Source organism: Astatotilapia calliptera, chromosome 5, assembly GCF_900246225.1.
Source record: "Astatotilapia calliptera chromosome 5, fAstCal1.2, whole genome shotgun sequence".
Lineage (NCBI taxonomy): Eukaryota > Metazoa > Chordata > Actinopteri > Cichliformes > Cichlidae > Astatotilapia > Astatotilapia calliptera.
Genome location: NC_039306.1, coordinates 9,993,717 through 10,017,518, shown reverse-complemented (window position 1 = coordinate 10,017,518; position 23,802 = coordinate 9,993,717). Strand labels below are relative to the sequence as shown.

Sequence of the window (23,802 nt, the reverse complement as noted above, 5' to 3'; positions counted from 1 at the left end):
AGTCAAGTGTGTTCACAGACTGTGGTTTCTGGAAGTATTCCTGAGCCCATGCAATAATTTCCATGACAGAGTCATGCCTGTTTTAAGCAGCGCTGCCTCAGAGCCAGAAGATTGTGAACATACAGCACTGATTTTCAGCCTTGTCCCTTGTACACAGAGGTTTCTTCAGATTCTTTGAATTGTTTGGTGACATGATACACTATAGATAGTGAGATATTCAAAGTATTTTAAAAAAAATTTTATCCAGGAACATAATTCTGAAATTGTTCGATAAATTGTAGACAGAGTTTTTTGCAGATTGGGTAACTTTTGCCCCCCTCAGATGCTCTTTTTATACTCAGTTTACTGCCCTGGAAAAAAAGGGGAAAAAAAGGATACTGCCCTGTTGCACATTACCCTAATTAGCTAAGAAATGTTCCTCAAGTTAAATCTTTTTAGTAAAACTTACTTTTCAGCTTGTTATCACCCTGTCCAATCTCTTGTGAAACATGTTGCTTCCATAAAATTAAAATCAGTTCAGTGTTTGTTATATGACTGATTAAAATCAGCCGAATAACTGCTATTTATAGTCGCCGCAGTGTGTGGAGTCATAATAAACACTTTTCCCTTTCAACATCTGTGTCATCCTTTTCCTTTTTTAAGTGTGCAGTTACTTCCACTGCATTGATTTTATAATCATTAGGTGCCTACATTTTCACAGGTAATGTGTTCCATTAAACAGTTGTATCTTGTTCCTTCACTCAGTATACTATTTCAGTATAACTAAACAGATTCTGTTTTGTTTTCTGGGCTTAGTAATGACTCCATTTTTAGTAGATTCTACCACTGTTTGGCATATTTGAGCTCTAATTTAGTTTGCCCAGAAGGCAGCCTTTTTGCATGATTAGCTACTGTCTTGATAAATTAGATGAGCATAAATTCTGTGAAAACTACAGTAGCTTCCTCTAAACAGAGAATACTGACCTTTATTTTATATTCTCAGCAATAGCTTTACAACAACTATTAGTAGTTAAACATTTTCTTCTGTACAGAGAGATTGCTTTTGCATCTTCAATTGTTATTGTAACTTTTGGCACATGCCACAAATAAGTAAAGGAAACCAGATCAAACTAAACACAATAAAAATGGAAAGGATGCCGATTTATTGCTCTGGTTCTCCAGTAAACAAGCAGCACAATAAAAAATAAACATTTTTAAAAGAATGCAGAGTTCTCCAAAGGAACATTTGGGTCTAGTTAAGTGGCTCAGGATCATTGAAAAATAAAATCTCATTTATAGCCTCTCTTGATCTGTCACCTGTTCTAGATATGCACACTACTTCTTAAATTAAGGATTGTGGTTGTCACACAGCTAGACTTTGGGCAAGCGCTGTGGTCATGGTGAGTTATCCTTATCAAGTAAGCAGAAATAATTAGTTCAAAACCCACTGCTCTTTCATCTTAGCCTCTTCTGAAGCTACTCACACAGTTCACTCAGCATGATGCAAGCTACAAAGTAGTTCATTTACTGTAAGGCTTACATAGTGAACTGGCAGTGCTGAAGCATTCCTGATAAATGGCCCTATTAAGGGAATAGAGTGGGATCTAATTATTATTATTATTGGTTATGTTGTTATGCTGCTGCAAGATACTATGCCAGGAGAGAAAAAAAAAAGCTGTCACCTGTATTTGAGTCTCATCAGTGGTCAACTGTGCTGACAGCAGAGAGACTGTAGAACTGTAATCTCATATAAATTCCATGTTCCAAGGGTGTGCTCAGACAACACTGTGATGTATGAAGTCACTGGTAGAGAAAAGGGCAGATGACGAAGCTGCAGACTGTTTGATATTCAGGGTATACTTCCTTAGGCTGACCTGAGTAGTAATGCCCTTGCATTTCAGTCACTAAGGAGACAATATACAATGAAAAAAGTCTCTTTTTTTTTATTAATGTATGAAATATCTAATGATTTATTAACTGAGTTTATAGTATATAATATAATAGTTGTTCCTTCCCTTCCTCACTGCATTATATTTTTTAACCTAAAAATCTTCACAACACTGACACTACTTGAAAGTTGTGTTTATCCTTTAGGATAAAATTTTTTATTTATTTATTTATTGGTATTTCATGTGGTTTTCGTTTTTGGATAGTCACAGACCTTGGTATTGATCTCTTAACATCAAAAAATCATGCTGACTTATTGAATGCCAGCCAGGGCAGAACGGATTTTTAAAAAAAAGAACAATACCAAGAATTTCAAAGCAGGCTGAAATTAGTGCAAAATCTCACTGTTGGGTTCTCTTTTAAAATGGGAACAAGTGTTACTTGGAATGATGTGCTACAGGGAACACATTGGTCTATCCGGTCGTTAAGTCTGGCATCACTAGCCGTGTCTGGTCCTAAACTCTGCTGCAGGTCCATATATTAAACGATCACTGTGGCATTACTGAGAGTTGAAAAACTGTCTAAAGTCTTTCATCTTTAATAAAATGATCAGCGTTCTGCTCTACCAGGTGTAACAATTGAGTTTAGCATCCAGGCATCCATGAAAACAGAATTTATGACATTTAACGGAGTTAGAAGTTAGCAGGAAGTTAGCTCGCTAGCTTCCATCTAAATACAATATAGCATGTCCTGACTGCAGGGTTTTGGAAACAAATTAAAACGTACAGCTCTGCACTTCCAACATAAATGAAGACAGAAAACTAAACAGCATTGACGTTTGTAGGGTTACTGAATTTTGGCTAGCTGGTATATAATGATGTGCTACGTGACCGCTAGCGACACAGCTATGCTAGCATAATATAAACAAGCTAACTTTTTTTCCACTCGATAAAAGTTAACGTGAGGGTTCTCGGTGGTCAGGAACAAATGTAATCGCATGGCAGGATGCTCTAAACGGACCAAACTTCAGCCAGGAGAACAACTGAGAGGAATCCATCCACAATACGAGGTTAGTCATTCATATACTGCTGCATGGGCGGGCTGTAGTTACATCGTAAGGTTTTAAAAACTGAGCTTAAATAAATGATTAGCGGTAATAAAAGCCGAGGGAGGTCAACAGTGATCACTGACAGTTTTTAGGAGCTTTTTGAGATTAAATAGAAGAAAATACAAAACATTAAACATGTTAACAACACAAAAGCCATATTAAACACAGACTACTTTAGGCCCGGAAGTAGGATTCGTCACGTCATCACTTAAAGACCGGATAGCCAGAGCTACCCTGTTTGGCTTTGCAGGCTGTTCTCACTCCAAAATACCATCTTAGGTCTGCCCCCCCTAAAATGCTCCTCCATCATCAGATGTATTTCTGCTTTGAACAGCACCCAGACAAAATCAACCTCTTGCCAAGTGCTCTGTGGCTGAGAGCCAGCAATAGGTAATCAATAGAGATTTACAGGAGAACTTTTCCAAGTCATCAGTGCATGACATCTTCACTGTCACTTGACTACAAACATCAAAGTTCAGCATTAGGGGGGGGGGGGGGGGGGGGGGGGTGTAATTTCTGTCTCTTGTGTCTCTTAACTGAGCTGGATTATGAAGCAGCTCTCAACCTCTAACTATCCATATTTGGTTAGTTAAAGCAAATGTGTGTACAAGGAATATAAATCACTCCCTCTTTAGCACTGTATTAGGAGTTGTTAATGTACTTCATCTAGGGGCCAATGGAAATAAATTATGTTGCTATATTTTGTTGTTCTTGTTAATATGATGTTCTTTATTTGGTCTTGATTTATATACTTAGAAGGGATTTCATTAACCATCATTATATTGCTAAGTGGCTAACCAGATGCATTTACATGTATAAATGAATTTTGAAGCTGCCTTAAACACTTCTGTATTAGCAAATGCTGAATTATGCTGCAGGTCTTATTGCTTGGGAAGGCTATAAGATAAGAACATTGTGGTAAATTACATAAACAGTTCGACACATCTGTTTGAGGAATATTCATCAAATTATTGATTAAAGTTTAGGTAGAGTCTGGTAGTTGACTTCAATGGCACATTCAAATCTTGTTTCCTGGTTTGCTGTCTTTTATGGACCCTTTCAAATACATGTACACCAATGACCAATAGTATGGAGTATTCATTCACAAAAACAGTGAACTTTAAGATTACATGAATTCACATAAATTACATAAATCAAGTCATCAACATTCTAGCATATACATTTGGATATGGATTGAACCGATTTTGTTTCAAGCCACTATGGCAAGGAATACATTTAAGAGAAATTGGGAAGCACTAATATTATCCACAGTGCTTTTGCAACAGGCCAGAATATTTTGTTGAGAATTACAGTTTTTGGAATTTCAGTAAGTACACTGCCTCGGGCATTGTGTCCTAAACCCTTTTTTTTTTGCCCTTTTTATGTAAAAAAATGAAAATAAATAAATAACAAGACACATCGTAATTCCATTATCCACTAACATGTTAAAAAATACTGCATAAAAAGTCATGACCCACAGGTTCAGTTCTGCCTTTCTCAAAGCTTGAAGCATTTTGACAAGTGACAAAGAACATTAAAAATACTGAATAACAGGTATTTCTAATAAAACCCTGAGAAACTATCAGCATTCATTTCTCTACGTATGTTATAATTGCATTTATCTAAATGTCCAAGACTATGAAAAATCACATTGGATCTTTGATGGAAAAACTTTATTTCTCATCAGTGCTTCACAACAGTAGCATAACTAAGCAAATTAAAACTTTGTACCATTTAATGTTTTTTAAAGGAACATAATTGAGCAGTTCTGTACTGCAATAAAATGTGAAACAGTACAAAAAGCTTTCATAATTCATAAGCAACGATTCCTCACACGGTGTCACGTTCACATTTCTCATTATCCAAGCTTGAATCCATTTGGAAAAATCACTTTGATATACAGTAAATGGGCATGGATTTTAATATCAGTATTTGATTTCCATTCTTCCTTTTTTCCACAGTGTTCTGATTTGCTGATTCGTATCAGTGCTCCATGTTCCTTTTAAATTTTGCTTCATGCAGCATGCTGTAATGATGCCAGTTGGAGCCATACAGCATCACTCTTATGGAGAAGCTTTGGAATATCATTAGCTGTCCTTTTGCTATCTCAAGCAATTGCATGTGAGCGACATGGAAGTCTCAGCTTTCCGTTATGCAGCTAAACCAATGGGAAGTCCATGTTCTTTAGTCACATGTATCACTTTTATATAAGCAGCTTAATCATTTATAGTGAGTTTTCTTAATGACTTGTTTCTAGATCTCCACCCACAGTTTACATAATATTGATACTTTGAATTAACTCTGGTTAAGTGTGACGTCTACTATCATTTTGTCATTGCTATCATATTCTCTTGGAACATCAATTTATAGAGTTAAGAATACATGTAAAACATTTGTTTGTTTTATATATATGCAACATGTACGCAAAGTAATAGTTAAACTATGACATAACAATAACTTAACAATGGCAGTGACATAACATACCTAAACTAGATACCTTTTGTCCAACTTTTTTTGACCTTACCTGTCAAAATAAAAAGGTCAACAATGGTGACAAAGGTGAAGTTTTAATGATATGTGAGCTACAATGTAGGGTATGAAGTAGGGTTTGGGATGTCTGTGAAGGTTCTCTGTCATCCAGGTTATCGTAGTTTAAGGAACTTGGAAAGGAAAGCGTCTGGACTTCTATAGGTTTCTTGAAGATTTTTCACATCTCATCTGAGAAGCTTCTTTAGTTCTAAAAGCAATTGGTGGTGAGTCCCAGATTTTAAACGATGAGAGGTGAAACAGCTTCAAGAAACTTAAAGAAGTCCAGACGTTTTTCTTTCAGAGCTCCTTAGACTAGGGTTTGAGATGTTTTTTTGCTTTATTACTTTAAACTTATCATCGTATAATATAAGAAGCTTTGTAAATAAGTTCCAGCACAGAAGCAACTCAGCTCCTGCTCCAAAACTGCATGATTTTTGTCAAGAAAAAAAGAATAAAAAAGGCTGTCAAGATGGACAAAAGACATCAGTCTTTAAAGCGAAGATTAATTTATTTTTTAGATTACGTTTTTTGCAAAAATTCATCCGCAACCACGGAATTTGATTGCCTTTTGAGCTGAGTTATTTTTTCTTTAAAAGAAAACTAATTCAGACAAAAAGAGTCTGTAAGGCGGTAATCTTAAAAAGATAATGTGTTTCTTTCAGATGTCGCTATTGGCAACAATGACCAAACTGATATATCTGACTTTGGTGTATTTCTTTCTTAATATAATAATAAAACATACTCTTATATTATAACAATATAATTAATAATATGACAGTGAAAAATTTTACCCCATGAATTTTTTTAATTCACCCAAAAAATCATCAAAAAATCCACCAGTGGCTCTATAATGACTGCCATAGATCATGTCCCACATTCTGGTGTTTTACCTAACAGAAAGAGACCAAATAAAGGTGTCTTGCCAAAATGCACATCAGCAGCTGATGTATAGTGAACAATTCAAGAGGGTTTGATAGATACTCGATCATCATAGGTATGGTAGAGCTGGGATTAAAGCCCTCTCTTATTTTACAGGGGAGCAAAATGCTGTTGTATAGACCCGGACTATAATCTAAAATGTACTCCCTCTCATTCCTAATAATGCATTTCAGCTTAATGCTCAAAGCACTACACTTCTGCGATCAAAGCAAGGGTTATTTCCCTCACACTTTTAGCTCAGAGGAACATTTAAACCATATCTGGCCCTACCCCCCACCCATCAAATATGGCACGAAGTTGCATGTGTTCAGTAGATAGAATGAATAGCTCAGAGTCAAAGTGTTTTATCAGGAACACTTTGTTTTTTTTAGGTTTTTATCAACCAGTGAGTTTTATGTTTATATATATTGTCCACTGAATTACCTTCTACAACTCCGTGAATCCCATACTACACTGCTCATCAGTGTATAGCATCAAGTCAGTTAAACTTCTGGAAAGTTTTCAAACCTCTAAATCACTAGGACACATGAACCTCCTCCTCTACTTTATCTGTAGACTTTAGAGATGGACCGATCCGATATTACGTATCGGTATCGGTCCGATACTGACCTAAATTACTGGATCGGATATCGGAGAAAAATAAAAAATGTAATCCGATCCATTAAATATCACGAAAGCACCTCACAAAACTTGCAACACGCCGTAACTCACCTCAGAACGTTAGCACGTCGGAGCAGTATGCATCACCTGATAGAGCGGCTGTGGCATGCAGGACCTGTCGGTGGTCTGGATAGCATTTGGAGCTTCGCTAGCAACCCGGCATTTCATCTCCGACAAAGTTATCCCGAGAGAAGTAAAGCAAGTGTGTAAGTCCATCTCTGAATGTTTGTAAAGCATTCCTGCGTTAAGCTTAACAAACGACTGCCTCTCCTGCTGCTACTTCAATCATGAAACTGCTTAACAATCAGCTGATCGGCTTTTCTGTCCCGAGTCCGTGTCTCTAGTTTGCTTTTGGCCCACTTTGCACCAGAAAGAGGAAACCAGCGGCTGAACAACAGCAGCACGTTTAAGCTTGATCAGCTGTTGTTAGAATTTATTTAATATTACTTTCTACTCGAGGATCTTTTGTAGCTGACGGCTGGTAACTGTGCAGGGGCGGATCTAGCAAAGTTTAGCCAGGGGGGCTGATAGGGCATTAACAGGGAAAAGGGGGCACAAAGACATACTTTTCTTTCTTATTCTCATTTAAAATGTCTAGCTTTTAATAAATAATTATCTGACACCCAAAGTTTTAATTTGATGTAAAATGAATAGAAGTCAATTACTGTATATAGTAACTATTAAGTCTAATATATATATATATATATATACCCTAGTAAGCTATAGTACTTTTTCCTTTGGGAAGGTATCTGTGCAGTCTGCAATTTTGTTGAAGAAAGATGTTGAATCTATTTAATATTTCTTGAAAAATAATTGATTTCTGTGCATTTTTTTTTCACACTGCATCAAATTAAGGTTGATTACGTCGATTAAGCATCATGAGGTGGAGCGTGAGGGGTGGTTCCCTATTTTTTATTTATTTATTTTTGTTGTTGCTGGGAGTTGGAACCCTATTAGTTAGGTTGCTTAATATTTATGCTAAGTACTCTTTAAAATACCAGAATAGGGAGGATGGTGTAGGTTTAAGTTTATTAGATTGATCAGTATTGCTGAACTATGAAATTTTTTTTTTGCATACAGGTATAACAGAATAGCTTTAGTGTAGTTGTTGTTTTAAACTTGAGTATGAACTTATACAAAATGCAGCAAGATATTTAAAAAACAGTTTTGTTGATTAAAAAACACTATATCGGATTCATATCGGTATCGGCAGATATCCAAATTTATGATATCGGTATCGGTATCGGACATAAAAAAGTGGTATCGTGCCATCTCTAGTAGACTTCTTAACCTATCCTTGAGGTAAGGCGCATTTCAACACTCCCCAGTCATTGGGAGTCGGCTTCACCACAAAATACCTTCAGTGTCTCCTTTTCTTTCAGCTGGTACAGGCAGAGCTCCCTGTAGCATACTTAACAACATACCACTCGTTCCACAGGACTCCAAGGACCACTCATCCTGATGAGACTAGGGTTGTGGCACCTGGGTATGACAGAACTACATCACACTCCTTGTAGCAACAGGTGAAGTTTCTTGGCAGATTGCTTCAGGCGTCTCACTAATCAGCAAGTTGAAAAGCGTCATATTGAGTTTTATGCTCCCCTTGTCAGTGTCAGCTGGTTCACACTCGCTTGGAGACGGTGATCAAAGTTTTTTTTCCCCTTTTGCTTCTTTTGTTTTTTTCAACCTTATAACACTCATAGGTTGCATATGCTTTATTTTGTCACCCATTGATGTCATTGTCACCATGATGATGTAACACCAACCCCAATTTTTTAAGTTGGCTTCTTTGGTCTTTCATGAAATTTTGTTGCCTTAGCTGCCAAAACAAATTTTGAAAAAAAAAAAGGTGTATAATTTTGGTGTGTGAATAAAGGACAAATACTTTATTACAGCATACAGTGACACGAAGGCCTACATATAGATAATTTGAAGTTTAAAGTCATAGCATACAGCAATAGATACACAGGCAAGAGCGTTGTCACAAGAGGTCAGATAAAGGTTATTCCAAAACATTAATTCAAACAGGAAATGTCTCTCAAAGATTGTGTGCATGTAAATACAGCCAATGTCAAAGAAGAGGACAACAAATGTCATTGAAACTGGCATTAAATAAGCTAGGGACAGTCCTTCCACCACACAGGGTGACTTGGCACGATATAAAAAATATGTCCTCTGTAGGTGATGATTCAATAAGCTTAAGAGGCTGAGGATGAATACTTACCTCTTGATTAACCTTTTAAAACATTTTTTTTGATTTATTTAATCTATGCCGATCATTCTTAGCAGATTTCTTTCATATTTGATCTGATCCAGTATTTTTTTGGTGGAGAAAAAGAGATAATATGAATCATCTCAGAATATCTTTGGGCCAAGATGGAGATGGATTTCTCTGAAACACAATGTTTAATGACTCATTATTGCGGTCAGCCACTGAAAATAGATGAGATAGACATTTTATCCTGATTAACGCAGCTAATGGGTTTGCCCATAAAGCCAAACTGTTCCTTCAGTGATGCATGCTGAGACTGTCTCTCTCACATAATTTCAGGTCGATAATGCATACACCAATCCATCAAGATTGACAGCAATCATTAGAATAATAAGGAGAGCAGATATTTGATATGAACTCTCTTGGTGGCTGTTGCCAGTTGAATAAAATTGTCTGAGACAAACTTGCAACACTGACAGCAGTAGCCCCCCAAAATTGTGAAATTCATCATTCATTCCCTAAAAGTTCGTTCCTAAGATAAACTTTTCCATTTGCAAATAAATGTAGATGTTTTTCTGTAACTCTGGCACACAAGTGCAAGACTGTTTTTGGTCCCAGCCAAAAACTCCACAGATACATAGACACAGCTGAGACTTTGTAATATACTACCTATGAACAATCTATATTTACAGAAGTGTTATCAACCCAGTGCTGAAGGCATAAACATAATTTATTATGCAAGCAGCAAAGGTAACGTGTGCTCGAATGTGTGTATGTACTACTTATTTTTATGACTGCCAGGTAAACAAACCTGCCTGGCTTAGAATAATGTGCCAAAGACACCTAACAATTATTTACCTACGCAAAAAATCATTATTCCATTATTTCAACAAATGTTAGTTGAGCATGTCTGTTTGTTTGCAACTCTGCCACAACTCTTAGAACTCTTAGAAATTCTGTAAAATACAAACTGCTTCATCTAAGTGTGTAATGAGAATGTGTTCTAAAGAAATCACACAAACCTATTCGTTGAGAAGTTATACTGAGACTCATACTAAATGATTCAGTAGCCAGAAAGCATGGGCCATCTTTTCATGAGTAAGTTCAGCAGGAGAGCTATATTGGTAGTATAATGGAACTAATGGAACCAGCTGCTATCCATCTCTCACGTACTTGTACTTGGATCAGCAAATGAAGCTTATCATGATACAGATATATTAATGAGCTGTGCTTGAGCACAATGGAGTGTTGCAAATGGAGAGGTTAAAAATCCACTTTACCCCAGTTGGAGACGGAATATTTTGTGAACTATGGTATTTCATTCTTCAAAAGAAAAACATACAATTGGCTGCTGTCTCTGGGCTTCCCCTAATGACCATGTAAAAAAAACAAAAAAAAAATGCACGTCTCATGAATGTGACATATCAGTTACACTGTGCAGGGTCTTCTTTCACCCTCTGTCAGCTGGGATAGCCCCCTACTCTCACTCTTTTGAGACTCACTATGCTGGTAATGCAGGTAAAATCTCTCCTGTTCATTAAGAAATACCACATTTTCAAAAATTAAAAGTAATTAACACTTGGAAAAGGTCTTTGTTATTGCAATTGCTATAATGTGAGGGTGTAATGTTATGCGGTATTGGTTCTGTCTTAACTAAAAGAAAGAGGAAGATGAAGCCAGATAACTTTCTTGGCAGTGCCTTTACCACATTTCATCAGCACAGCCACACACAGGTTCCTTGTTCTGATCCCTCTGTGACTGAATTAAAGAAAAACAGAAGTTGGAAGATCTTAGATTGAGGTAGATGTGGGAAAACCCCAGAAGTATATTCAGTAGGTTATCACAGCAGTTTTAAAATATGCATATGTAAATATAAACACTAATAGTTAGCCGTTAATAAATACTGAAATAAGAATTCACTTCTACACTTCACATTACTTTGCTATTGTTAAATGAGTTCAGTTAAGCAGCTGCAGCTGCTTGTTAACTTTTTGATTTTGTTTTGTGTTTATGCAACATGCTTGACATCAAAACGTCGTTTTGTGAATCATTCTTCAGCTGAGTACCATATCTAGTGGAGGTCATTAAATTTCAGGCCACACACACTGATTAATTTAGGTCTGTTGGCATTATGTAATTGAAAAACTAACTGCATATTCTTGTGAAAATTAGGTTCTAATATGTGGTGATTAAAAGAAACTCCTAGCTAGTTTAAAAACCCTAAAGAAATATTTAGTTGCACTTTTGCAGGTGAATTAAGGTAATAGAACAGTTGTAACTCAAGTCAATAACAAGTCAAGAAATCTTTTCTACAAAAACTTTTTAAAATCTATTTTTAAAGCACATCAGGACATAGCTTCATTATCTATCCCTACCCTGTCTTTATCGGTTCAGTTCATTCATTTTAAAACAACAAACATGAATGCGTTCGTGTATGCGGCATATCCACTTGGTTCTGAGTTGGTTCCACAATACTTCTGGTTAAGATCCACCTTCCCAACTACCAATTTGTCAGTCTAGCTATCTATCTGATTTTGTAATGAATATAGACTATGTGGGTATTGAATTATGATATTTTTTCACATTTTTAGTAATGCTGCTACATGGCAGCCTATATATTGTCTTTGGTTCTTAATTACTAGTTTTTCTTGCTTTGTGGTTGTAAATTGTCTGATATTCTATCAATGTAGTATTTGAGATGTTTGTATAATGGTGTATGTTTACACTTACATTATTATGGATTTTGTTTAATCTTCTGTTAAAAATACATAGATAGTTTTAATCAGCTAAGTTTCTGCAGTTTAAAAAATGTCATCGTTTTACTGATAAAATGAACATGGCTCGAAACCATACTGCAATTTATTAACACACACCCTTCCAAAAGTCAGTGACAAAAATGTCAAGCTCCCAAAGATGCCAGAAAAGGCCATGCATTTCACTGTGCTCACTTTTTCAGCAAGTGTCACATGCTGGTGTTGAGTCTCCTTATTAGGCCATATAAGTAGAGTAGCTGTCATGGCTGTCATAGGTATGAAGAGTCCACGAAGACAGAAATTCTGCTTGTTCTATCGTCCTGTCTTCAGTCACTGTCACCCAATCAGGTTTCTCGTTGGGTGGCGTGGTAATGTGAATGAGTGTGGTACTAATCGTTAGGAATGATCACATCTTCACAGAGGCCTGTCAGTCACATCAAGATATGTCAATGTCTTTATATACCATAAACAATGCCTAGGTAGGACACTGCGCCTTCAAGAGGATACCATCTGATTGATTGGCAGATGTTTAAATGTGGACTCGCACCACTAACTCCCAAAGTGTTCCAGCCTATTAACTTTAGTTAAGAGTGATTTCCTTGGAGACGCAGCAAAAAAGCTGCTTTTTGGCAAGTGAGCAGACATGTCAAATGACTCAATTAATCAATTCCAGTGGCCAGTGTTATCAGAATCCTTGCTTCATGTTGTGTGCTATCTAAAGCAGGTTATTATAATAGACCTTTGTGTATGCCTTGAAAAAGCCATTGGTTTTTCAGGGAGTCCTGAGTGGCCAGTAATGTAATGCATCATCATTTCCGGCTCACTGCTCTGCAAACATGGCATCTGAAGATGCTATTTTGGATAGTGGCTAATAGTGAGTGGAGCTTCAATTATCTGTTATCTGTTCATTACATTCATTTGTCCGTTCAGTGTAAACTTTGCTTACACTTGGGCAAACCCGATGGCATTTTGAACATACCGAAAAGTAAACTGTGGCCATTTTAACAATTCTAAATCGTACATCCATGCAAACATTTTGAGCAGAACACTCTAGTAATGCTTTGTTTTTCCCCCTTTTAAAGCATTTAAACAAGTCATCATATCATATCAGCATATCAGTAACATCAGCATAGCACCTCGACTGCTTACCTATTTGAAATCCTGTATACAAATATTCTGCACAGCCACAAACTAAGATGGTTACAGATAAATTCAATAATCTTCTGCCCAAGTGGCTTACTGTATAAGTAATTTCTCAGCATGGAATTGTAATGCACTATAGACTCTTGGTCTAAACGATGATTATTCTATATGAGTCATGAGCAGCGTCAGACAGCTTAATCCATCACTGAGTTCAAGCAACCACTCTCTTCCTCTAGTTTTTTGCTGGCCTTGATGAATACACACCACCTTTTCAGGCTAGGAGCCCCATAACTTAGTGGCTGTAATGTTAAATTCTCCCTTCACAGGCCTTGTTTTTTTATTTCTTCTTATTTTTTTTACATGGCAGTTGGTTTAAAGAATGTACTCTTAACCACAGAGCATTCAACAACAATAAGTTAGCATCAGCTAGTGTGGAAGCTCGAGCTATTCAGCACTGAGCAGATTCATCAAAAAAAAAGAAGAAGAAGTCATTGCTCATGCAAGACAATTACTTTTACCACTGCCACGCTTCATGCCACAATCCAACTGTTATGCAATCTTTAAACTTTTATAATAATCTTCTTGTATAATAATCATTGTCACACACTGTTCCTTTCAAACACTATCTAGATGGTTTGATAATCTGAATCTCCAAGGTTTAAAGCTGTATCACTGTAATTCTAAATATTAGTTTATAATTTACTGATTTATAGACAAATTATTAAAAGAAAGCAAATAGAACCTAACCCATTTAATTGAGTTAAGCCCAGTGTAGCTTTGCAAATGAAACATCAGAATGTAAGTCTAAAATTTGTTTCGATATTCTACATGTCTAATCAGCTTAGGCTTTTACCCAATTAGGGTAAATCGTCCAAAAGTAGGAAATGTTGTTGATGACACAATATGGGCCTCTTTTATGCTTGACAAAATCCAGCTAATACACAAAACCAATAAGTAGCATAAACATTAATACATATACAGCCTGACTAGTCAGAAATTTCACCAGCTAATGTCCTGAGGACCACCAACGGGGTATTTGGAATTTCTAAATTATGATGCTTTATCTGTCTGGACATGTGTCTGCCCTGTTTTTCTAATGTCGGAAAAATCTAACTTTAGAATTATTTTTACACAGAAGTTCGTTAGCATTAGACAACAGCAATATTCTTGATCAGATCAACAGATTTCTAGATTTTTCATGAAGAAAATGAAGAGAACATTTCAGTTGAAGAAAACTGTGGCCCCAAATATACAAGTACCAAGGAGCCAGCACAGACTTTATATAAAATAACTAATGCATAACCTGTTTCTGAAAAAGTGCTTTGAATCTGCTTTCTTTCTACTGATAAAGAAATCATGATCATTCCTTTGAAAATGACCCTAGTGATCACTTGAATTGTGACCTAAGTAAGGGAAGTAATGAGTTTGTGGTCAAAATCAAATAAAACATTTGGCTTTTGGAAATTTGCAGACCTCATTGATTGATAATTTCAAGTCATTCAGTACAAATGATTTGTTGGCTATGGAGCGAGCGTTTAGGAGAGCGATCTGAAGCAGAGGTGACAGGCTGATGTCATCAACAACTGATTGACGGGGAATTGACAGCAGACACCTGGAGTGAGGACGTAGTCTCCTGGTACCCCTAGCTGTGGAACTGTGGTCTTGTAGAGTGACAGGCCAAGGTGAAAAAATCTCCAGACATGATGCCGATCCAGGTAATCGTTCTGTACGCCTGTGATGAAAAGTCGGGTAGGCGGTAACCGATCGGCATTTTCCGCGTCCTGGAGGGGAACTGGTACCATATACCGGAGACGTTCTCTACCATGGAGCAGGAAAAATCCCCTCTGTCGGGCACTTTAGGCACTTTTCCTTTTAGCCTGGACACCAGACCTACACCCCCTTCTAGACGATCTCCTTAACCTTGTTTTTGCTCCTGGGTTTTTGCTTGGAGCTTTCTCAGTCAAACCATCCGTTTGTTAAGTTTCAAAACATGAAGATGGTGGCCAAAATACTAAACTTTACTAAAAAGTGGGTGTTGTTAATATTGCCATGTCCATCTTTTATAGTTAGCTCCATATGTTTTTTGTTTCTTTTTTTGTTTTACTGTTATGTTGAATCTGCAAACCAGTAAAGTTCAGCTTAAATTCAAGTTCTCTATTTCAGGCTGTTGCTGCTTAAAAACATATCAACATATTTGCATATACACATATGTCTACGGGATTATTAAAACCATGTTTTTCATAGAAAGAAAACCCATAAGTGTTCCTTCTCTTTGGTTTTCTTCATGAAATATAATTAAAATGAATGAAACTTGCAGGCTTTTACTTAGAAATCACTAGCAACTCAGGGAAAAGGATTCTGCAATCTTACATAGGTATGTGTGTAGGCTTGTTTAATACAGATATTTTCCACATACATTCTTCAGTGTACTTCCAAAGTTCAAACACAATGTTTTCTTTCCCCTATGTTTTTTTTAGCTTGTTCCATTTGTAGGCAGCAGATCCAGTTTTTAAAGGTTCAGTTTGAATGAGAGATGCATCTAATGTTAAAAAGTCCTGTGACCTGACATTGTAAGCAGTGTGTTTAAATTTAATCCAAGAACAGAGGTAGGGAGGCAGTCTTTCTTTACAGTAGGATCTTGTAAATAAACATCATACAATGCTGCGCTCCTCTGTTACATAAGGAAGACCGTCTCACTTTTTCATAAAAGATACAGTGGCGAGTAAGAAAATAATCACCTGTAATAAATCACAAGACAGTAGCTGCAATTATTCTATTGCTCACCCTGCGGATTGGTGAATTGTACTTTTGCTCAGTGCTTCGAAAGATAGGCCCGTCCCCTGTCCTGTCCCTAAATTTTAAAAGGAGTTTTACAGAGAAGATGAAGGTATGAACAGCAGAAAGATTCGCTCCCTGTCAGGAGAAATGCTGAACCACTTGAAAATACTGTCAAAAGAATTGTATAAGAAAGGCTGTCCCACATTTATCCTGACACTTAACTGAATTATGTAAAACCACTAGAGCCCCCTGCTATGGTCATGCACCCTTTTATTATGCTAACACAAGAGGAAAACCTGTCTCATATATTAAGCGTGCTATTGCATAGAGGCACATTTAAATATAACATTGTGCCAGGGACTTTAAGGTCCCTGGCACTAGACAAACCTATTTAAGGTTTAAGGCCGTTCACACACCATGTTTTGTAGATGAACAGCATTGCTCATTTGAACTCCCTCTGGCAAAATACGTTATAAACAAAGGAGTGTAACCGTTTCCGTAAGCATTATCTGTTTGTGTTGTAGGTGCCACAAAAAAAAAAATCTTGTCAAAGGCTTTCATTCTAGTGGCACATACCTTTCTTTAAAGTTGCTTCTTTGTTGCTATTGAGGCTTTCACCCAAACTAAATGGCTATCCATGACAACAGCTTTGTGGATAATTAGTTGAATGATATAATTAGGGCCTCTTAGGCCCTTTTGGTCCCGAAGGACTCAACAGAATGCTCGCTTCTGTGGAGCACAGAGATAGACACTGCCCTAGCATCGCTGTGCAAAGTAGCCTCTTGTATCTATTCATCTTGCCCACTACACAGAAGCTTTTTCCTGCTCATTAGAGGTTTACTTATGCTCCAGTGAGGAAGCAGGAGGGGTGTTGGCCATGGGGTGGAGACACGCAGCGGTCATTTTATTTTTGTTTGAAGGTGACCACGGTATTTAATGGAGGAGTACAACTCACTGCATGTGATCTCTCTCCCTTCAGTTGTTAATCTCTTCATCACTTTGTCTCTCTTTGTCTACACATCTCTGGTCGTTGGCTCTGTCCTGGCTTCCTTCTCGTTCTGCCGTCCACCTTTTGTCTGCCACTCACTCACTCATGCTCCCTTTAGGTCCTCTGTCTCCTTCACCAGAATTGAGGTGCACGTTGGAGCTCTTCCTGTCGTGAATAACGTACATCAACCGCAGAGGTCAAATGGAATAGGTTTTGCAAGATAATGGCTGGAGTGATGGTACCTGGGCGCCACCAGATTGTGGAGTGTCTGAGCTTGTCATAAAACGACAGGGGAGGAGGACGCTGGATGCTCACTGTGTCCTTTAAGCATTATGAATGTCAGAAATTGCAATGTCAGAATGGCCCTGTTTTTATACCACCCTCATCATCTAACACCAGCAATCCCTATATCATTTTCTTCTTCATCCAAGCATAAAAAATACCTCCTCAGTTCATCCATAGTTCACACATCCATGTACAACATTTACAAACTAAACGTGTGGCTGAGTGACGGGTATATTGGACAGCTCCTTGTCATCATCTCCTCAAAGCTAGTATTTATTGCATCTGTTTTCTTGTCATTGAATGACTTTGACGGCTCTCTCCTTGCATAGTTGAGTTTGCTACATCTTTGCGTTACCTTCCTCATCATCGTGAGGATTTACAGCTCCACTGAAAGTTTCCCTTTTTCACCTCCTACCACCATGTTTAAAAGCCAAGGAAACATCACAAGTTAAGGGAATCGATGGCCCTCGCTCTGCTGTCATCTTCCACGTTGCTGCTTTAAACACTGAGTTTCGGCTCAAATTGCATCCCATTAAAAGTCAATGAGCCGCTGTCACATTATTACAGACCCTGGACTTGACAGCTCACAAGATAATATATTAAAGCCCAGGAGTCACTGTGATGTGTTTGTAGCTGGTGAGCGACATTAACATTGATATTTGGGACACTGGATATCACCTGTCATTGGGGGTGTGGGGCCATCATTGAATAATAATTAGATGAAAAATCAAATGAATACGTTTACTAACAGGAGGCTTGAAAATGCAGAACATTTTTCATTCAGACAGCTGTATGTGAATAGTGTCATTGTAGACAGGGGAATGAAACAGATTGACAAGAGAAAAGATGTGTAACAGGATCCGTTGGTAACCGTCAGCAATGTCACACAGCTGCATAGTTTTCCAAACATCACTGTATTATTGCAATAATGCGCTAACACTTGAGAATCAGCACATTGTGAAGAACTTTCCAGTTGGAAGCAAATTTTAAATTTTTTTAATCACGTTTTCCTTTAGGTAAAGTCAAGACCACGAAGGAGAAATGTGCACATTAGGGGTGTTTTTTGGTTTTAGAAGAGCACCCTCTACTTTTGTGTGATTTACATGAAAATTGATATATTGAGGGCAGCAAATTCATGTCCAAGCATTGTGTCATTGGAATGGCAAATAGATGTACTGATTCCACATGGGCTGATGCAAAACAGCAAGGAACTTTAAAAAACAAACTCCATTAGCTTTCCTGTTTGTCTCCTTTCTGACAAACAAAAAGCCTGGTCATGCACCTTGAGCTTTGTGAATAAATGACCAAACAAACATTCACAGGAGATAAGCACACTGCTACAGTTGTTTTGCACTCTAGACAGCTAAGTAGATGCTCAACAACACCACATTATACAGCACATAAAGATGCCTGCAGATCTCATATGAGTCTTGGCTGAAGCTACTGCTGTGAATCTTTGTCTTTTCTTTAGTAACACTAACAGTGGTCTAGCAGAAGTGTGGTTACTCATATCTTATTTTCTATAGTTTAACACAGCACTTAGGAACCCTGTCACTTGCTGTCAATAAAACACGCACTCTGACATTCTCATCCAGCCAACTGAGACACAAAGGAACACTTGAGATCATATCATAACTTTTTCCATCCTTACAAAAACATAAAAATAAATGCGAGTACATTAAATACTACACTTAGAACATGAACAAAATGTGATTTCCATATCACTTCATGTTAACATTTGGTGCTAGTGTCCTTTCCTTCTTGTCATGAGCTAGCTTTTTTAAAGTCTAAATGAAGTGCAATAATCTCAGTCGCTGTCAAACTACTTGAATTACAAGATGCTGAAATTTTTTAATGGATCTTTGTTCAAATATTAAAAAATGTTGGCCCACGCTTTAAACCTACATCAGTCAGATTTCCATCCTGCTGTTTCTCTGTAGGATACCCTTGTAGATCCTCTGAAACTGTTGTAATTTCAACTCAGTTGTACATAGAGTTGAATTAGGCTTTATTTGTGCAGATGTAGTGATTGTCTTTATTCTTGTGCCATCCTTGTCCTGTAGCCTACACAAAAAAAATCATGCTTCTTCTGTCTTTATAGGTTAAACCCCTTTACTGAAATGATGTGTATAGATTAAAGGCATGGTTTGACAGAAACAGCCAATGCTGTTTTCTCAGAAATGTGTTAGGAATTTCTCTATTGCCTTGTCAAAATTTTGTCAAAAAGAGACAGAGTCTTGTCAAGCCTCGGTCTAGTTCTCACTGCCTCTAGTGCAAGTGCCTTACAGAAGTGCAGGCTCCCTAAGTGCAGATGTTCACACCTGACTGCGCCAGACCCCCATGATAGTAACACACAGCCCGGGGGGATAGCCGACCTTGTGGACAAGTTCAGGGTTTTGCCAAGGATGTCTTTCGTGTTCCTTATTTAGACAGCTTTGCTAAGGTGTGAGGATAACACAGATGAGCATCCTTTGTGAACATGCTGCAGGGACAGTGGGTGACAGCAGGGATTTCCATCATTTAGCTTTATACCTTCATTACTCTGCCCCTCAAACAGTCATCATCCCCTCCTCTGCTGGTTTGTGATTAAACAATCATGCTTACTCCTAGCATAAGATTGAAAAATGAAAAGTGACAAAAAAAAAAGACCCATGGTATGAAAAAAGTTATCACACAGTTAACAGTTATGAGTGGACATGCAAAAAACATCATTTGTATTGTCCAGTCATGTGTACAGGAGTGTTTTGTAGATGAATTTATGTAAATAACGAATAGAAAATATTGTGAGTGTTGGTGTACGTGGAGATGGTATCCGTCTGTCACAGTGCTGAGTGACGAGCACAGATGATTCTGGAACACAGCAATCCTGAGAAATTTACCCTGACCTTTCTGGCAATTAGCAACACTGCATATTTTCTCACCAATAGCAAAAGAACTGGGGTTTTTTTCTTGTTTTTTTTTCTGATATATGTATATATACAACATCTGAATATACAATGTTGTATATACAATGTATACATGCAACATCTGAAACAAATTCAATAATTTTTTTAACCGTCTGAAAAAAGATACATAATTGATGCACAAACACAAGTAACAAAAAAAACCAAACTGAGACAGTAACCAGAAAAAAGTATCCAAGCGTTTAGCAGCCTCTATCTGTGTGACACATGTACCTGTCTTCTGTGGCTGAAATTCTCTCATCGCACTCGCTACACACAATTATTGCCTTCTCGGAGGCGTGAAAGGAGCTGTCAGAAATAATATTGCCTTTTGAAGTTGTTGTAAAGAAAACTTTTAAGCTATTTTCTATTTACAGCTATACTCACCCAAGTAAGGGACAGTTGCAGTCTGAGCTGTCCAGATTGTGATGATTTTCATTTTTATCACACCATCACACAATTATTGGATTCAAATTGAATTGGCTGAGTCTTGTAGCCACAAAGTCATTTTCTGTTTTTTGTGATTTTTTTTTTAAAGTTATAATAAAACAAATGTACTTGATACAGTGATTGTGAATGACCAAATCCATTACCCAATTTAGTAAATATATGCTGAGGCAAAATTTTATACAGACGAGGTTTGTTTTTGTAGATGATTACATAGCTATGATTTGGACCGCACCAATTGTTTCATCAGGATTCACAGCGATACAGTTTCACAGTCCCAACACACATTTGCTCATCATTTCTACTTAACTCCAAAATAATTTACATTTCTCATTGAGATTTTTGCACCGGAGTGCCCCTGCCTCTTTCAATTTGGATCAAAATTCCTTGGTTAGGTACAATAAAGCAGTTATTAAGCAGGTCTATTTCAACAGAACAGACCCATTAATTAATTAATCAAGTCCAAGTTATTGCTGACTGAACAGGTTGAGGTTTAACGCCATATGCTGCTAAACATGTCGAAGAATTGTCAGGACTGATTGGCTTCATGATGCCATCTGTAAGTTAAAAAGAGCCTTAAAAGGGAGTTAAAATAAACATTCATTTGATTTTTTTTTTGTATTTGATGTATTTATTTATTTTTACCAATATGGATCCCTACGTGTGTGAATGTTTGTGTGGACACATTTAGTGAGATGGAGCCAAGCAACAAATAAAAGTACTGTAATATAGCAGCTGGGACTGATGGTTGTGTTGCTAGAGGGTAAGTAAAGATATTTTGATGGCTTTCATATGACTTATTGATCCAGCTTCTCTTGTGGTTAACAGAGGACTTTACCTTGACTTTTCCAAGGCTCAGTTATCTCTTAGGCAAAAAAGAAATCTATAAAAATAGATAATGTTGGCTTAGGCTTCTGATGCAGATGTAAATGTGGTCTTTTAAACAAATAATGCATTGCTACTATATCAAAAAATTTTAATATTTGATTGAAGACCCTGCTGATGAGTTTTATTGCAGGTTTCCATGATTATTAATTACATTTTTTGCCAAATCATTTAACAGGTCACTCAAATCCCTCCGCTTAGCCTTAATTTTTATATTAAAAACAAACAAACCATCAGGCCACATAGACTTTAAGTAGACAACAAAAACACCGTTAGCGTAAGTAGTACACATACTAGTATAGTGTGATATGCAATATGGCTAACAGAAGTAATTTCCACTGAGTGGAGCTTGTTGCCCAGCTTAGCAAATGTGCACAAGAAATAAAAGTACATACACATGCACTGCACCTATCCTTTGATCAAATTAACCTGACAGATGTGATTCATCTATGCCCGTTTACAGCCATGCATTAATTTCCCCTCCCTAACACAGTTTATCCCAATTAACACAGTAGCTCTTTCACAAACACTGTGAGGGGGAGATGTGCATGTGTCAGAGCTGCAGTTGGCTGCAGCCAAGTACTAAATGTGATCCAAAATGGAGGGACAGCTATGAATACCAATGCTTGGTACTTCCCTTCACTCATAGGTTGTGCTCTCTAACCTTGTGCTTCTCTAACTTTAATTTCTTTATACGCTTTCATTTCACTACAGAAGTGCATCAGCTCAAAGCAGGGAATTGTAAAAAGCAACCCAATAAAGCATGCAGGAGTGCACCATTAGAAGAATAACTGAGAATCATAATGGATGTTGTTAGATTAGATGAATTTGTGAAATTCGGGAAAATCCCTTAAATCTACTTTTAGTCTTGTGCACTTTCAGTGAAACTATAAATGTAATTCTCTATCATTTTCTTCCATTCAGCCTTCCTGCTAAAGCACTTAAAAAAGAGCAGGTGATCCAAGGGATAGTTGAGTCATTCCAGTTTATGGCAGTGTTTTCTCTGAATAAGCCGCAATTTGAGGCATGAGAACTTTCAAATGTTTGACACTGGGGCATCAGCAGTGTATCAATAATCAGAGATGTATGAACGTATCTGCGCATCAATTTAATGAACGGTTTCACATAGATCTGGTGTACTGTTCTTTCATTTATGTTTCATCATAAATATCCACAATATGTTTAGTCTGATTTGTGGAGCCTGGCATTCATCTTACTGTCAGTGGCCCCTAGCTGATTTAATGACTCAATTTTTCCAGTGAAATTTGTATTTATATGTATGACCAAAGGGAAATAGCCGCAGGATAGACACTGTGACTTCTTTGACTGCCCTATCTACCACTAGCTGGCAGTGGGAATGGACAGTGTTGGGGAGTAACGGAATACATGTACCGCCGTTACGTATTTAAAATACAAAATATGAGTAACTGTATTCCGTTACGGTTACCGTTTAAAAAGGTGGTATTCAGAATACAGTTACTTTGTTGAAATAAATGGATTACACGGCGGTACTTTCCTGTTTCATTTTTTCGTGGGTCAGGACTGTTTGGGTTTTGTTTGACAGCTACGTTCTGTTGTTCCAGGCGGCAGCGTTACGGTTGCCATGGTTACAGGGCGACGCTCTCTCTCTCTCTCTGCGACTGTGTGTTTCCTGGGTGAGAGAGCGCCTTTTCGTTGTTGTTGTGCTAAGCTAACAGACAGAATGCTACAAGCATAGCTCTAAAGAATGTAGCATCATGGGCAGTGTAGTCCGTGTTGCAGGGAGAATGGACTGCCATACTCGTTATGGGTCTGTGAGCGCGAGGAGGGAGAAAAAGGGGAGTGGAAAGGTATGAGTTGCCATCGAGGAAAAACGGGAGCTGGAAGCATGTAAATATAATAATAACCACTGCAGCCAAGAAGAGTGCCTGACGAGCCCAGTTGTAAGTAAGCTATTAAGACTCGACTGTACACAGTGTTCGTGTTTTCCTCCGAAAACAATAAGTTCCGTTGGAGCAGCCTTTCAACGCCTCTCTCTGTCTCTCGCAAGAAAAGTTGACCCACACAACAAAGTAAAGCTATTTTTCGGCTACGAGCCGACAGGGACCCCGCCGCATTAGTCAGAGGTCCCTTTACTACAGTTCGGAGTCGCGGACCTTCAGTAATAGTAATAAATCACACAGCAATAGTACATTCACGTTGTTGTAAAAAGCATGATAATATATTAAGTAATCCAAAGTATTCAGAATACGTTACTGTCATTGAGTAACGTAACGGAATACGTTACA

At 37.6% G+C, this 23,802-nt stretch overlaps 1 protein-coding gene across 2 annotated transcripts in view; it reads left to right on the top strand.

Moving 5' to 3' along the window:
• The window catches only part of igsf21a (immunoglobin superfamily, member 21a), a 192,030-nt gene that overhangs the window by 19,178 nt on the left and 149,050 nt on the right, over nt 1–23,802 (top strand). The gene's annotated exons all lie outside the window — the stretch shown is intronic.